An 8,192-nucleotide genomic window follows, 5' to 3' on the forward strand; every position below is an offset into this window, starting at 1 on the left:
TTACAGCTTCCCAAGAGCTGGGATTACAGGCACATACCACAATGCCCAATCCCAATTGCCATCTCAACACGCCCTTGAGGGCGGGGCCAGCACAGCAGGCCCAGGGATTGAGCTCCCAGCCCATGCACCTGCTTGCAGGTGCTTGAAGCCACTGAGCTATTTCATGGCACTACAAAATTCCTTTTTTAAAATCATCCCCTAAATTTTAAATTTTTTACTCAAGAGAAACACAGTTTAAAGTATTATGCCGTTAAGCTTTTGTAAAATGACGAAAACTCAGAGTGTATTTTCTTTTGGAGTATCTGTTGTCTTAGCTCGGTAATATGTAGAGCCACAAAGGAAAAATAAAATGTTCTGATATAGGTAAAGTCTGGATTGGCAAAGGTAGCTAATACTGAAGTAAAACTTGTAGGAAACTTCTTAAAAAACAAATTAGACTGATTAATCTCACGCTTAAAAATAACATGCAGGGCTGGAGAGATGGCTCAGTGGTCTAAAGCACCTACTTAGAACAAGCTTGGCAAGGCATCAGGGAACCGCGGTTCAATCCCCCAGCACCACATGCCAGCCAGCCCCGCCCCCTGGTGGGCTGAGCTGGCCACACACACACACCACACTCTCTCTCTCTCTCTCTCTCTCTCTCTCTCTCTCTCTCAAATAAAAAATAAATAAATAATAAAAAAAAAATAACATGCAGTTAGGAGAAAGGGGTTTTACAAGATAAAATGAACTGTGGGGATTGGTGGCACAATGATATGAGTGTATTGAATATTACTGAATTGTACTGATAAGACCAGGCTCAGTATAGCTCAGCACACGGGTATGAGGCTCTGGGTTCAACTCTTACTACTGAAAAAAACAAAAACTAAGTTAAAATAGTAAGCTTTAGGTTTATTTTACTATAATTTAAAAAAAGACAAGGTACAGTAATTATGCATCAAAAAAGACAACTATTTAAATATACTTTCAAGAATGTGAGGGAAGAACTTCTAGAAACTCAGTTAATGTCATTACACACACAATCAAGTAAGGCTCAGAATGCAAAGATCATTGGCAATGGACTTAAATTTAAGACAAAACGATTAATGTCAGCATCGGTCTCCCCATTCAGCTGTGAAACAGCTGTCGTCTCTACCGGCTACCTGGATCCCCCTCCCTGACTCCTGCTGTAAAAGTAACTGTTCACTGGGCCCGACAATACTCAGTTGTTTCTACAATTAAGCTTGCAGTCACAGCCTCCGACCCCAAGTTGCCTGGAATGCAAATGGCAGTGCTGAAGGCCGCAGGGAGGTCCAAGATGCTCAGGTCATTCTCTTGCACAGACCGCTCTTTCACGGCACTGCATAATTACTTTTTTATCATCCCTCACAGCCACCAGGAGAAGAGCTGGAAGGAAAAGGAGAGCTCAATCTCTGGGACCCATGACAAATTATTCACAGTGAATTTGAGGTGTGAGTCCTGACGACAGGATGGACAAATCACTGTTATAAAAACAAAGAACTTGTATCTTAGGTGACTCACAATGCATGCTAAGAAATGAGCTCATTCAGTGTTTCTCAACATTCCTGCACTCTTCCAGGGAAGCTGGATGGACTCATTGCTTGTGAGTCCTAGCAAAGAGCAGAGCTCCACACAGCTGCTCAGGAGAATCATTTGCAGAGCTTTTAAAACTCAGATGTCCTGGATCACCCTGGATCTAGCTCAGACTCTAGGTTGGCTCTGCAGGTGAGTCTCTGCATCTAAGTCTGAAAGTCCCTGGCTGCAAGGCTGTCAACTTCCTTGTGCATAATTTCTTGGGGGCTTGCTTTCCCACCTCCTAAAAATATTGGTTTAGTCAGTCTGGGATTTTGCCAGATACTGACATTTCACCCCCAACCCTATGTTTCTTCTATGCAACTCAGATGCTGCTGATAGAAATGGTCTCTGGTCCATGTGTAATTACTACATATTACATAGTGACTGAGATTCCTTTTTTTTTTTTTTTTTTTTTTGTATTTTTTAGGGAAGGGTCTACAGGGTGTTCAAGGTCTCACTACTAGATCAGACTTGTAGTGATCCTCCTGTTTACAGCCTCCCAAGAGCTGGGATTATAGACACACCGCCACCATACCCAGTCTTACTTGCTGTCTCAGTGCACACAGGGGGTTGGGCTGGCGTGGCAGGCTCAGGGATCAAACTCCTGGCCCCTGCATCTGCTTGTAGGTGCTTTAATCTGCTGAGCTATTTGGCCAGCCCTCAAGATTCCTGGTTGTCATCATTTACCTTATCTGCTTCTCCATGAACCTGGTCCCCAGGGCCTTGTGTTGCAAACTAACAATTTGTATAGCCTTGCCCCCAGAACATGCCCAAGAACTTCCCCCATCACAATGAGTCACTCCAAAATAGCCATATAATTCAGTGAAATCCAAGCAAGGCTGAACAAGAATGGAAGGATCACATCATGACTTCTCCCTGTCATGCTTTCACTAGCAACTCCTGGAGTCAGACTTCAAAACACAAGAACAAAACCCTCCACACTCGCCAATATCCATATGTGTCATTTGCATTGTTCTGCTGAGTCACAATGAGCTTCTTGCCTGCAATGAACCTGAGGATATTTTTTTAGTAAGTTTATGTAGAATTAGTCCTCTAAAACTTGCGTGTATTCTTTTCCTTTGAAGATTTGTCTTCATTACATTTTACTGTTATTTTTTGAGCATTCCTCTTGGGAATGTCACTGGCAAATGATGACTCCATAATTCAGATTATCAAGAGAAATTTTAAGTATGCCAATACCCAGAACGAGTCCCATATATACACTCTTTGTGATTCCCCAGACCCACCTTAACTCTAACCGCCTCTTGAATAATCACAGCCCAAACTGAGGTGGGCAGAGTCAGCATTTTAGTGGAAAGAGAAGTGGTTTTGGGGTGAGGTAAACCTGCTTCAGACTCTCAGCCCTGCTTCTTCCTAGCCACATGAGCCTTAGGCAAAAACTTAATCTTAGGGTCTCGGTTCTTTTCCTTTGGGAATGTGTGGCCACATTGCCTCTCAGAGAACAACTGTGGCAATGGTTAGATATGGCAGCATTGAACATGCAGGCTGACCTAGAGCAAGCAGCTTGCTAAATATTAGATTACTTTTTCATGTAATATAACATGAAAATATTATATATATATATATATATATATATATATATATATATATTTCCTCCTAACTCAGTCTGCTCCAAGAAATTATGGGGAAAGAAGGATAGTTCCAATGAGTGTTGTAGGAGCCTCAGAGTGACCTCAGAAGGTCACACAACCAAGGGTGATTGGGCTGTATGCCACTGTCAGGCGATGTTGGGCAGGGGGCACCCTGGGTGCTTAGTGGGAGCCAGATCAGGAGAGCTAAGGCCAAGGCCAAGAAGGTGATGCCAGGTTGATGTCAAGGAGACCAAGCAGTGCCAAGGAGGGGCAGATGCCAGTGCTGGGAGGTAGCAAGAGGTCAGTGCTGAGCAACCAAGTCCCTCAGAGCTGGCAGACTCAATCAGGGGCAAAGGGTCAGCGGCGAAGAGCAGCCTCGGAGCCCCAGTATGCGTCAGGGAAGCAGGGCTCCTGCAAGGGGTGGGGCATAGCAGAAGGCCCCGGCTGCAGGCGTCTGCGAGACAGGTCCCAACCTGCCACCTTCAGAGCCCTCATCTTCTTACGTCAGCATGGCTAACTCCTGCTCTAATTCTCTGCCGTTGGTAGACTTTCTCTTTATGAGCATAAATGTATCCTCCTGTAATTGCATACTACTCCAGGAAGAGTGCCTAAAGTGAGCTTTCAAATCTCAGTGGTGTAACACATGCATTGTAAACACACACCCTGGTCCACTCTGAGTCTGGGGGTGACTAGGGGTGGGACCCAGCTTCCTGCAGCTACTCTGGGACTAGGTTCCCCTCATTGTTGCCTCTGTCTTCCCATAGCAGGGATGCTTAAACTTTTCTTTGTTCTTATTCCTTTTTAAGAATTCATTTTTACTTTTTTATGTATTTGGTACAGGGTCTCACTATGGAGCTTGGATTCGCAGCGATCCTCCTGTTTTCAGTCTCCCCAGGGCTGGGGTTACAGGCATGTACCACCACATCTGGTCTCAGTGGCAGGCCCAGTGTGTCTGGGGCTGGGGCCAGTGTGGCATGCAGTGCCAGGGATCGAACCTTGGTCCCTGTGCTTGCCTGAGCAGGTGCTTAGTCTGCTGAGCTGTCTCACCAGCCCTTCTTATTCCTTTTTTGCCATGTGTTCTTTTGGATGTTTTTATGAAATCTTGTGAATAGTAGCTTGGCACAAGGTTTTCGGTTGTATACAATAAAATACTCAGTGTTACAAAGGAAGACAATTAAATCTAATTTTGTTGTCAAAATGATGAAAATGTAGGTTGCGGAGGAGGAGTGGATATGCTTCTTTATTAATGGATGTTACCTTATGCTGCCCGGAGATCGGAACCACAGACACCTGCCATGAGCTCTGTGCATTGCTTGCTTGTCTGTTGCCTGACAAGCTGGACCTGAAACCTGAGTGTTTCAAACAACCGTCTTTTTCTACTCATAATTTTGCAGTTAGGATTTCGGGGAAATCTTTGCGGCACAACTTCGTTAGGACTTACATGGCTTCTCAGAGCAACGCTGGACCATAGTTTCTGGAACCTTCCTTGCCCTGCGCTTTGCCACTTCAGTGCTCCTGGGGCCCCACTGCTACATGGCTTGGGCTTCTCATAGCTCAGTGGCTTCAAGACAGTCACACTTTTTAGGTGGCAGGTGGCTCCCAAAACAAATATTTCAAAAGACTAGAATGAGAACTGAGAGCATAAATATGGATGTTTTCCTTAGTCTAGACTAAGAAGTTACCGTGCAAGGAAAATAATTCAAAGATGTGCTGTTCTAAGCCTCAGAAAGTCACTGTACAGAGGGTGACCATGTGTACGCAACCCCCAGCACTGCTGAGTGGGGACTGCAGAAGCACTGCTGCCAAGTCTACGGGTCAGAGCCGTCATTGAGCTCACCCAGGTCAGAGGAAGAGGTGACACCAACCTCACCTCTCCAAAGAATGTGTGGCCATCATATAAAATACTTCAGTTACTCCGTATAGCACTATGAGGGAAGTGCCGCTGTCTCCACTGGACTGGTGAGGAGACTGAACCACAAAGAAGCATTTTGTCCAAAGTCACACATCCAGTGAGTTTGGAAGCAGCCCAGTCTGGTGCCAATTCTTCCAATACTTCATCATTTCATTGGTCTTAACACTACTATTGGAGAGCAATACGAGATCAATCAGAAAAATAAAAGAACAGGGAGATGCAAGAGAGTTCCGATTGCCTACCTAACATCCCTGCCCTTCCAAACGCATCTGGAATAGCAGTGCACACTATAAAAGGTCATACTTCCCATTCCACATTGCAATTAGATTTGAATATGCTTTGTCTAAACAAGGTGGAAAAAGTATTATTGTAACTTTCAGATTGTTCTTAAAGAAAGTGTTCTTTATGGGTGTCTCGAGGGTATGATTGCTGGCATTCATGCAGCCATTGTGAACTCATGAGGAAGCATGCTGAAGGGACAGAATGGGAAGGATCCTAGGTCTTGAGCACCACAAAGCTGCCATAGTGTCATTGGGAAGCACTTCTGTCCTATGCTCAAGTGAAAGAAAAGCAAATTTATGTCTTGGCCCAAGAACTATCATGGAGGGTTTTTTTTGTCTCTTAGCTAAGCTAATTCTAAATAATGTAGAAGAGATGGATGTTTCTTAATTGCAATTCTATTGAAGTATAAAGAAGCAGGACAGCACTAACAAACCCACATGACTTTTAGAGAAGAGGTGTCTGAAGGCAGGTCATGAATAAAAGGAAAACTTAGTGTAGCTGTCCCCTTTAAAATATTACAGGATGACCAACATATTTTCCAAGGAACTGAAGATAGAGGCAAACTTGAAAGACATGTTTGTGTTTTGTGGATATAAATAGGGCGGCCCAGAGGGAAAGCCTATGACCCCCTTTCCCGTTCCAATGCTTCTGCTCCACTCATTCCAGATTTCAAATCTTGGGCAAGAGCATCCAGTTGCCCACATCTGGGTGTAGACTTTGGGGCTGGCCAAAATCAAGGAACAGTTCCTTCACTAAGACTATATGATAGGACGTCTTCAAACTCTCTACAGATTTTTTCACTGCACCTGGCAGGCAATGCTGGCCAGATGTTGTTTTTACATAAGAAATCCTGGTCATAGGTAGGGTTCAAGGGAAAAGGGGCAATAAAAGTTAAACATTCCACCTGGCCCTTTGGTGGAACCAGATGTGTAATCTCTACTCAGGTGAATTAGAAATATTGGGGGGTGGGGAGTGTTCAAGTGATGATGCTTAATAAGGTTGGCTTTTATCTTTTCAGCACCTAAGTCATTGGTAGTCATTCACACCTAGCCATTGTGCTAATTCGTGAATTCCAAAAAATGTGGTTTTGACTGAGCCTACTGATAAGACAGATGCTGACCTGGGTTGGGTAGTGAACAAAACTAGCGATGTTTTCTCAAGATTCATTCTGGGCCTCGTGCTCTTATTTCTTTTGGTGGTTTGTGTAATGGAATAGAGAGGTAGCTCCAATGTAATGAGGTAGCTCATAATGTAATGAAATGTATCCAAACTGAATTTTCAGCATGAGAAAAGATAGGCCCTTACCATGGTATGGGATGTATTTAGGAAGAGACATTATCATAAATCTTCCATAGAAATCAGGTTCTGCTGCTAAAATAAGAAAGAACTACTCTGAATCTCAATTTCCCTCTGTGAAAGAAGTGAATTAGAAAGTCCCTAAAGTTCCTTCCAGCTTTCCTTTCAGAGGCATGTGGTGGAAAGATGGCGGCACAGATTTCTAAGAAGAGGAAGTTTGTCGCTGACAGCATCTTCAAAGCTGAACTGAATGAGTTCCTTACTAGGGAACTGGCTGAAGATGGCTACTCTGGCGTGGAAGTCAGAGTTACACCCACTAGGATAGAAATCATTAGGTTAGCCACCAGGACACAGAATGTTCTTAGTGAGAAGGGTCGGAGGACCCGCTAGTGACTGCTTCTGAGTGATTGCTATCGTTCAGGAGAGGTCTGGCTTCCCTGAGGGCAGTGTAAAGCTTTATGCTGAAAAGGCAGCAATGAGAGGTCTCTGTGCCATTGCCCAGGGGGAATCTCTGCGTTACAAACTCCTAGGAGGGCCTGCTATGCAGAGGGCCTGCTGTGGTGTGCTGCAGTTCATCATGGAGAGTGGAGCCGAGGGCTGTGAGGTCGTGGTGTCTGGGAAACTCCGCGGACAGAGGGCTAAGTCCATGAAGTTGTGGATGGCCTGGTGATCCACAGTGGGGGCCCTGTCAACTACTATGTTAACACTGCTGTGTGCCACGGGCTGCTCCTACAGGGTGTGCTGGGTATCAGAGTAAAGGTCATGCTGCCCTTGGATCCAGGTGGGAAGACTGGCCCCCCAAGCCCCTGCCTAACCTTGTGAGCACCGTGGAACCCAAAGCTGAGATCCCCACCAGCACTCCCATCTCAGAGCAGAAGGGTGGGACACCAGAGCCGCCTGCCATGCCCCAGCCGGTCCCTACCACATAACAGGGCGTTCCTGGCAGCAGTATCTGAAAAAGGAGGCTGCTGTGTGGAGACATTTAATAAATCTTGCACAGAGACTTTAAAAAAGTGAAGTTCCTTCCAGTTTTAGTCTAGGAGATTAAGAAAAATCATAGAAATATGACAGGCAAAGCTGGAAAATTTTGAGCAGTTTTATTGTTTCATATGTACATATATTAAAAGGCCAAAAACTTGTAAAATAAGAAACATCCAGTCTAGTGTAGTGCTTAATTTATACCCTTACTTGGGCATAAAGGGTGGGTTAGCACCCTTAGTTGCAAGCAAGAGAAATTACGACTGATGTAAGTGAAAAGGCAATTTAGCAAAAGTCACAGAATCTCCAGGAAGGCTAGGCTCAAAACTCAGGTAAGAATCGGATCCTGAATCATGTTACAGGATGGAAGATGGGGACACACTGTCACTAACCATTTGGGTGTCCTTGTTGGCTCAGTAGAGCACAGATGAACTCTTGGTCACCACAGCACCTTTGTTTCAAACTCATCTGCGAGTGAGAATCTTAGGCAGGTTCATCTGATTCGTCAAGACAGAATCACCTGCCTAGGCCTAAACTTTCAAGGATGGCAAAAATCA

At 44.7% G+C, this 8,192-nt stretch overlaps 1 pseudogene; it reads left to right on the forward strand.

Moving 5' to 3' along the window:
* Nucleotides 1–3,282: 3,282 nt before the first annotated feature.
* On the forward strand, nucleotides 3,283–7,644 carry LOC101577594 (annotated as a pseudogene).
* Nucleotides 7,645–8,192: the final 548 nt, after the last annotated feature.

This window comes from Octodon degus, unplaced genomic scaffold, assembly GCF_000260255.1.
Source record: "Octodon degus isolate 3935 unplaced genomic scaffold, OctDeg1.0 scaffold00068, whole genome shotgun sequence".
Lineage (NCBI taxonomy): Eukaryota > Metazoa > Chordata > Mammalia > Rodentia > Octodontidae > Octodon > Octodon degus.